Below are 9,381 nucleotides of genomic sequence, written 5' to 3'. Positions count from 1 at the left end.
AATATTGCGTGGGAGAGGGGATGACCACGTTCCTCTTTCAGTGCTGACGGACTGTTCTTACCTGACAGGGTGTCAAACTTCCCAGTGTGCTGAGATAGCAACCATGGGCTCTGCCTGGCAGCACCTGGCCCAGATCTTTGGGCACTGTGGTACACAGCTGCCATTGGTGAGGAATTGTATGTTTGTGCTTCTTTATGTCCCTGCTGTGGGTATTCACAAGGGACCAACCATGCCAGTTCTGTGCTCTTTCAGATATGTCCCATTAGAATGGAATACACGTTACAGCTCTGGCTACATGGCTTCATGTGTGGCTCCAGCTTATTTATTTTTTGTCTGGGTTTGGCTTTTAGTTGTTCTGTAGACTAGGTTATTTTTGGTGCTTTCTTTGATAACTCTGTTCCTGTGACATGCTGCGGAGCCAGAACTCCTTTGGGAACATCCCAGAAATGCACACAAACATCAGCCCTGTAGCTTCTAACACTCAACATATGGAGCTTTCAGAAGGCCTGGACACCTAACGGGACTCCACAAACCCACTCTGGAAGCCTGAGAAGGGTTCCAGCAGTTTCCTCAAAGGCTGCATTCATTTCCTTGCAAGGCTTCCACAGAGGAACAGCTTGTTAGAGGGACCTGTGAAGCTTGGAAGCTTTGCCAATAATAATTCAGGCCCGATTCTGAAGTCAAATATTTAGCTAAACAGAGACTGTCTGATGACTGGATTAAACACAGACTGCATCTGAGTGAGCTCAACATTTCAAGTTTTTGTCAGTGTCCATTTCACGAGCCTGTAATTCCATTTTTCCTGTCTTCCCAGACTCGGCTCATGCTGTGTAGTGTTTCAGACAGCATAGAATGAGGTATTTCAGCAGAGCTGTTGTTGCTAGCTCAGGAAACAGCCTGAATCACAAAGTGATGTTCTTTGCTTTAGGCTTAGGAATAATCCAGTATTATGGGATTCGGAGGAAATCATGTTAGAGAAACTGAAGGGTTTGTTTGTTTGTTGGTAAGAAAAAGTCTCAAGGAACCAGGCAGAGATGTCAGACAGGGCTGGTGAATGAGCCTTGCCAGTGTGCTGCATGGTGCTGACACAGATAGCTCAGTCCATATTAACAGCAACTGGAAGTTTGAGCTGGTGATTTGGCACTTCCCTCTCCTGTCACTCTCACTTCCCAAAGCTGATAGGCCTTTAAATCCCTTGTAAAGATAAATGAGCTTAAGTTTCTATGTAGCTTTGAAAGTGAAGCTTACATGTAATTAGCGCTGTGGCAGGGGTTGTTCCTGACGGTCAGGCCACTCCTGTTGATCCCTGACCTCCACATGGAGCTTACTTGACATATGGCCACTACTTCTTCCAATTCAATATGTTCTCCTTCCAGCTGTGGAGAACTGGGCTCACATCTATCCTGCAGGAATACGTGAGAGGCAAAAAAATACCTCCCCAGTGTCTTTTGTACCTGAGTGGTACCTTAGAAATAACTGTAGGAGAAAAAAAATTGTTATTTATGTGATGCTTGGCTGAGGGAGGTCTATATGAGCCCATTGTGTTGAGACTTTCTTAGTGCCTGAGGACCAGGTTTGACCAGTAGCTGGGAGATTACTGATTTGACAGTCTGTGTCTCATGGTGGTGATCAGGTAGCAGTGGTCATTCTGTCTGTGCTTTGAACTGTTTGCCTTACTGGAATCATGGAACCTGGTCCTTCAAAGCCAGCAAGGTAACAGTAGTATGGTCTTAAAACATCTACTGTGTGACCAAAAGCAAATGTAGCAGGAAAGGATCTAAAGGCAGAATATTCTTTCTTGAATTTAAGAAGAGAAATGGTGTGATGGAGCTGGAGTCACTGCCCTCCCTCATTTGAATGTGATGGTTAACTGAATAAGTGTTTGGTTATGGGAGGTGGGAACGGCTGCCCTGTATAAACCAAGCTATAATCTGGACACTGAATCCTAATCCCCTCACTGACATGCCTGCAGGCAGTGTTTTTATTCTCACTTTACTGCATGTGTAAAAAGATGGAGAATCCTCTGCTTCCTGGGCCTCTGAGGATTGTCTGGCTCCTAAAGGCAATCTCTCCCTGTTCTTTTCAAGACAAAAGTGCAGCTGGAATGTAGGATCTTTTAACCATAAACCCAAAGTGCTAAAACCTACTTCCAGAGGAACAGTCCTGAGCTGCTCTTATGCCATACTGAAGGACTCAGTGCAAAACTTGAAGTGAAACAGAAAATTGTGTTTGAGGATTTAATAAAAGCTAAGTGGAAGCAAAGGGTTGCTCAGTGATGCCATTGCTCCCTTCTAATCTAATCCCTTCTAATGGACCCCCATGCAGTCCAACAGGAGCAGGCAAGCATAGTGCAGCTTTGGAAGTGTTTCATTTCTGTCTCTCAGCAATTTTCTTCCAGAGCCCAAAACATCTGTCCCTGCCTCCAGCCACATGCAAGTGCACCGAGAGCATTTTGTTCCAAGCCTAATGAGTGATTTTATGGTGTTGGAATTGGAGGCAGGGAGAGGGGGCTGGGACAGCAGCCGGAGTCATGTGTTCTACAAGGAGCTCTGCTGATGTCAAATTGTAGCCTGATGATTTTTACTTTACTGCAGCCCATCAGGCTTCCCTTTAAAGTCCTCTGCTGGAGTTGCTGATGATCATGCTCTGACATGGGCTTCTGCATTCCCAGGGCTTCTTCACTGCTGGGCTCAACAAGCAACATGGAAAATAATGACACCAGTGGAGAGGAGGTGGGGGAGCTCAGCTGGGTGTCAGCTCCATTCTGTGTGTGGAGAGAGCACACGTGAATGCAGAAAGCACACTTTGCCTATCCTGCCTCTGGCTTCAGTGCTCAGGAGGGATGAGGGAACAAACAACCCCAGGCAGATGTGTAATCACATCACTCAGGTGTTGAGCAGATGGTGCTGAGATGTGGTGATACACGTGGTCTGAGAACAGGTACAGAATGAACTGACTCAAATTGTCGCTGATACCAGCAGCGTTTTTAAAGCATAACCCCAGCTTTCTCTTTGAAAAGGACAGGGTTATCTGTAGAGAGAGATAATCTGTACACAGCACAGGAAACAGAAGGCAGATGTTGTCATATGTTTATCATATATTTCCACATGAGGTCTTCCTTTGGGACAGGCTTGCAGATCCTAGGCCCTGGAGCAGGACTTGCACATGGAGGGACCATGCTGTGTTTATCCAGGGCAGATTATACAGAGCTCTTCCTCCACCTGCCTAAGTTCTCTTGGTCTGAAAAGCAAGTTTATATTCACTCACTGTGACTCAGCTATAGAGTCTGACTCATTTTCTTGCTGTTACTCATAGAAAGGAAAAGCCAAATGGCAACCAGTCTGTGCCTGTAGCCACCTGTAATTCTCCAGCTTTCTCCTGCTTTGCTCTGGATGAGTTTCTGTTTATCGACACTAACACACTTACCTTGCTGAAGCTTTTAATACTTCTTTCTACAGGGGAAGAAGACTGATTAGAAAATAAAATTTTCTACCCCTAAAGTGAAGAGGAAGTGTGCTGAATCTCCCTGGCTGCTTGTGGAGTTCCTGAAATTGAACTATTTCAAGTGGACACTTCACAAAGATAACAACAGGATGGGACCAGATGGAGCAACCACCAGGCAGAACTGGGAGCAGCTGCAGAATTGCTGCAGCTCCTGAGCTGACCTCTGTGGTCTAGAGGAAGTTACTGGTGGTCTATCTCTTGAAGGTGCTCAGGACTAGGAGATCCTGCTTCCAGCAGTGATGACATGTTGGTCACCAGAAATCTGTCTCACCCACTCTCTGGGTTGGACTCCCCACTGCAGTGGAAGGACTTGAGCTGCTTGGGGTTCTGTGGGCTGCCTGTCCTCAAAGAAGGGGATGGTGTTTTACTCTGTGTAAGCCTCTGTTGCACTGCCAGCTCAGGAGTCTCTGCTCATTTCAGACCTGGCTGTTGCTCGCTTGCACATATTTTGTCCTCTCATCAGGGTGCAGGGGAACACCAGGCCCCAGTTCCTTCTCTTGCAGTGTGATAGGTGGCTTATTCTGTGCTAGAGACTGGAGGAGCATGAGTCAGAGTTGAAAACCTCACCCAAGAGAAGCTTTAGCTGTGAGGTGGGAATTGGTGCCTGCCACTACAGCTGGGCCAAACCCAGCCTTTCCCATTTCAGCTTCATGCTGTGTAAAAGCTGCACAAGAGAGCACAGTGCAAAGCTCCAGGTGGGTGGGCTGTCCAGAGGACAAGGAGGTATCCTGGGTATGGAGCAGAGCTGTGTTAGAGCTAAGGCAGTTTCCTCTTGGTTATGGGAAGCTGAGGTTCAATACAACAGGCTGAGTCTTCCAGAGGGGAACTTGGCCTTAAACCTGGCTCTCCTTTCTCAGTGGACTGCTGCTGGGTGAGAGGCCACCATGGGAATCTGCTCTTTCATCATTCTCCTGGATCCCATCTTAAGAGTTTTGATAAGAATTGTTCCACAAACTCTCAAATGAAAAGCTGGGATTTTAGTTATTTTCTGATGGAAAAATATTTAATTGGAAATATTTGTTGGCACACTTTCAGCTGGAACACTGCCTTCCCCTCTCTGAAAATATTGCTCATTTTGAGTGCAAATGCTTCTTGTGAATTTTTTTTTTTTTTTTTTTTTTTTTTTTATTGCAATCCCTCACTTGGGTTTCTTTTTGCCTTAGGCAGATCATGGGAGTTGGCATCTTGTTACATGGCACTGAAGTGACCTCCTGGGGCTGCCTGCGTGTCCTGCTGCCCTTCATGGCAGAGCATGGCTGAGAGAAGCTGCAGTAGCTGTGGCATGTAGGGAGCAGGCACTGCCCTGCTGCTCCTGGCTGTCTGCTCTTAATACCCGCCACCGCCCCCAGCTCTGGCAGCCGTGCTTGCAAAAAGCTCTGCGGGCAGTGGAAGTGAGCTGGTTTCTTCATGACAATGTAGTTATCCTTTTAAGGGAAAATTCCCTCTGGGAGCCAACCCTCAATTACCTCCTGCTCCAGTGCCTTCTTGCTGGAGATGGCTTGTAACACAGCTGAGTTACAGCCACAGGAACTCAGCTGAGTGCCCAACCGCTTGGAAAAAAAATAATAATTAAACTCTGTTGGCCTCTGTTGGTTGCTGAATCTAGAAATTGGGGTCAGAACCCAGTGGCTGACTCTCCTCATCAGTGCATTTGTGCAGAACCAATCTGTGGATGCTACATCTTCAAACCCAGATGCTTTCTATTCCCACGGTATTTGTGCTTGTTCTTCCCTAAAGCAGTTTGTTGCAATATTTGGGAACTCTAGGTAGGACAGGACTGGTGATAATTAACCAATGCAAGTATCTGCTAAATGCCAGGGAACTGGGGTAGGCAGTGGCTGCATTTCAATTTGCTTTTATTCACTGTGGTGAATGGGAAGGGTCCTCCAAGGGTCCTGATTTGGAGGCTGAACAATTCCTTCTATTCTGCTGACATGTCTCACAGTCCACAGGAAGGATGTCTAACCAGGATGGAGCTGCTGTGGATGTTGCCCTCTGCCTCTATCTCAATGAGCAGAACAGGAGCTGTAGAGAACAGCCTGTGCTCTTTCTATTCTATAGGAGTGGTGGCCTTGGCTGCAAGCCCCCAAATTTACATCTCTTGTGTTTAGTGCTGAAAAAACTTAAATTCCAAACAAGCAGCTTACTAGAAGAACATGACATTCTTGAATGCAAACTTGTCACAGGAATGAGACTAGACTCCTTACAGACGTTCTGGGGATTCCTTTTGATGTCTGCAAATTTACTAGGATTGTGTGGGCATTTTCTCTCATTTAAAAAACCTACCCTGTACCTGTGCTACTGTTGCCTTGAGACAAAATAAATGGACCACAGCTCGTGGACTGCCTGGATCATCTCAAAATGAAACAATGCCTCTTTCAGGAGCAGAGGAGCCAGGCTGGAACCTTGTGACTCATTTTGAATGAAATGGACAGGAATCCTACTTTGCCTAGATTGGACTGAAAAAGATTTCACATCTTCTCAGCTTTCCCAAGGGCTTAAATTTTCTTCCCTTTATCTAGAGCAAGGAAAAACATTTTTAAAAAATTTTAAACTTTTGTGAAAAACCAATAAGCAATCACATGAGCTCCATCAAAATATGTAATTTCATATTTTAAAAAATGCTTGGGTTAATTACTTAAGAAACTGTAAGCCAAAGTGTTGAAATCATGTTTTTGAGCTGCAGAGCAAAATTGTCACCTTTTGAAATGTCAGCTTCTCAAAATTATTTTTTGTACAGTTTTTTAAACCAGCACACCTTTCCATATCTGCAGTCCTCTGATAACAGCCTTGCATTGCTGTTTTGACCTGAAAATGTTTTGCCAGAAAATTTCTCACCAGTAACTCCCATGAGGCCCTGATTCCACCCTAGAAGGTGGGTGGTTTTGAACCCACCTGGATGGAAGAGCAGAAGTGTGGCTAAGCTGAGAGCAGTCCTGCCCTTTGAATACATGACTACTGTTTGCACTACTGACCTTTCACAAGTTCATTAGCTCTTGGTCATGGAAAATAAGTGCAATATATTTGCCTTGCTCAGGAAATTCAACCCATGCTGTTGAAAATTCAGCGTTGCTCCAGAGAAAGAGCCTGTCAAAAGCTCTGTGATTGGAGAGAAAGGTTATCCACGGGCTGGGGTATCTCCTGTGATCTCCCATATGACATCTGGCCATGTTTTTCCCTTTGAGCTTCCCCTCACCAGTCTCTTGCAAAGCTGTACAATACATGATGAGCTGGGCAGTGCTTTGCTGTCATGGTGATGTGGTCTAAACAAACCCAGAAGACTTTGCCAGCATTTCAAAACTCACTTCTTGTTGCAAATGAAATAGCTGAGGAACTTGCAGTTTTGTTTGCCCACATCATTGCCCAGTTAGTCATGCTGGCTTGCATATCTATTGGACTTCTGGATATCTTCTCATGTTTTATCAGTTTCAGTGATCAATATCCCAGTGTGCGGTGGTGTGCTAGATAACTTGTCTCTAAAACAGATTAGAATTTGTCCTCTAAGAAACATTTCTTTCTGTGCAAGGCACGTTTCTCTGGAAGGAAAAAAATATCTTTCCTCCAAAACTAGAGTTTTTGTGGAATGGAAAAAGAAAAATATTAATATAGTTAAAAACTTCACAAGCATCTAAAACTATTTAGAGACCAAAAGGGAATTAAATTTTCAATAAAGGGTAAAGGAAAGCCAGTTATCAGCATTCAAATATCCTCATTTCTGGATATGTCCTGCTGTGTAGTTCTGTGGGGAAGGAGAGTTTGAATCTGTTTGCATTGCATAAATGTCATATCCTTACCCATGAATGACAGCTAGTGCTTGGCATTGCATTTCCACGTCTTGCCCTCTTCCTGCCTCTGACCTTTTCTCTTGATACTCTCTGCTCCACATGGCTTTGTCTTTTCCCCCAGAATATCTCCAAAATATTTCAAGTTCTTACTTCTTGTTTTAAATGAAAAATATCCCAGATATAATAGATATATACAGTATTTTCATAGTATGTCTTATCTACTTATGGCCTGGGAATACAAGTTCTTTAACTCCCATATTGTCCAAAACAAGCAGAATTTGGAGGTTCATCCCAATCCCTGTTAAGGGTTAGAAAAGTCATCAAAGGACAAGTTCTCAGAATTGGCTTTGTTTGTTTGTTTTTTTCTGTTTTTAGAGGCACTTCATGTGGTCATCGGATATTCTGGTTATTCAGTGTTTATTGCAAAATGTCACTAGTTCACCAACTAAAAATAAAAGTATCTGCTGCAGGAGAATGGGTTTGGAGCCCACCTCTTCAATGCTCTGTGCTTTTGCCTTCATTCTGCAGGGTGAGAGGCTCTGTCATCTCTCCTGGGTGCACCACAAGGCAAAATTAATTCATGGCTACAAAACACCTTTAGGTCTTTTTACTGGAAAACACTATAAAAGAACCACCAAGAGAGGTAGTTCTAGCTTTGAACATTCTGATCCCTTTAATTAATTTATTTGTAGCTAGTAATTTTAAAATTCATTTCAAGAATGCCCATGTTCTGAAGTACAAACATCCTTCATGGGCATGGGGTGGAAATAGGAAATGTAAAAATGGGGATTGTAAATGCAGGGGTTATAGAAACTGGATTGTGACTCTGATGACGGTGGGAGTAAGGATTTTCTTGGCAGCTGCACAACTAAAACTTTTGGAAAGTTTCTGTCAACACAGTTTTGAGCTTTCTAGAGCTCAGTTGTTCTGGCAGAGAAGGGGCATGAGATGTAAAAGTAAGGAAAGATGAGAACTGAAATGTAGAGCAGAAGAGGATCCATTTTGGGAGAGCAGGCCAGGCTGAGGAGGTGTGAGCAGGGTCTGCAGAGGTACCACATTGATAATCTCACAACTTCTCACTGAGAGGGCAGCCAGGGTTAAAGACATGAATAGCCTGTGAGATTTACCATTCCCTGAGTCTGTTAATGTTTTGTAACATCTCCTACCAGTGGTTATCACAGAATATCACAGTGGCTTATAGCTGTGAGGTAAGGCTCTAGAACACAGTGACTAAGTTTCCTGGAATAAATTAAGCACTGGCTTTTTGGAGTGTGTGAATTTTCACAGCATAACAAAACAGTGATCTCCATTCTCTAAACACTGTGGGTACCTTTCGCGTCTACGAATTTTCTGAGTCTTAAACTGGAAAGGGGAAGTGTTGGAGAGCTTCACTCTTGATGACTCATGTTTAAGATAAAACACACATTTTTTAATAGCAAGAATAATTAGTCATCAGTGTAGACTAGCTCAGGCTGTCGTAAATCTTTTGGCCCCCTGGGACTGGAAGAGATCTTTCTGCTCCTTTTCAGTAGCAAATTATTGAGTTCTGTAGGATCACAGTAAGGAATCTAGGACCTGCATTGTCTATTTCAGAGTTTATTGCACAAGACAGTCTCTTCGAACCACTAAACCATAACTATCCGTTGCATTAAGAGCAAGTCAGACAAATTATTCATATGCCAATACTATGTATGTTTTCTTTTGAATTTTTTTACATATTCTATTGTTTCACATAGTGCTAGATATTTCCCTTTCTTATCAACACCAATTTCAGGCCGAAATGTGATGTGTTGTGTGTTTTCTTAATGAGAGGAGAGTGCCTTTCTCTACAGTATATCTTTAGAAATCTCCCTGTGTTTTGGAGGTTCCTTTGAGGAACAGCCCTTTTCCCGACAAGGGGTTAGAGGGTTTGCTAACCACAATTTTTTTATCCAAATGAATGCTGTCATTGTGCAACAGGATGGCACGTACTCTTGCACTCTTTTCCCTGCTTCCTTGTAACTTTTGAACCTACTTCTTACCTACTTTTGGCCAATTTCTGACCTGTTATTCCAGAAGGGAAGCAGTCACTGTGATAGCACCCCCTTCTCTT

The sequence above is a fragment of the Vidua macroura genome, chromosome 12, assembly GCF_024509145.1.
Source record: "Vidua macroura isolate BioBank_ID:100142 chromosome 12, ASM2450914v1, whole genome shotgun sequence".
NCBI classification, from domain to species: Eukaryota; Metazoa; Chordata; class Aves; order Passeriformes; family Viduidae; genus Vidua; species Vidua macroura.
Note: the sequence above shows the minus strand (reverse complement) of the source record.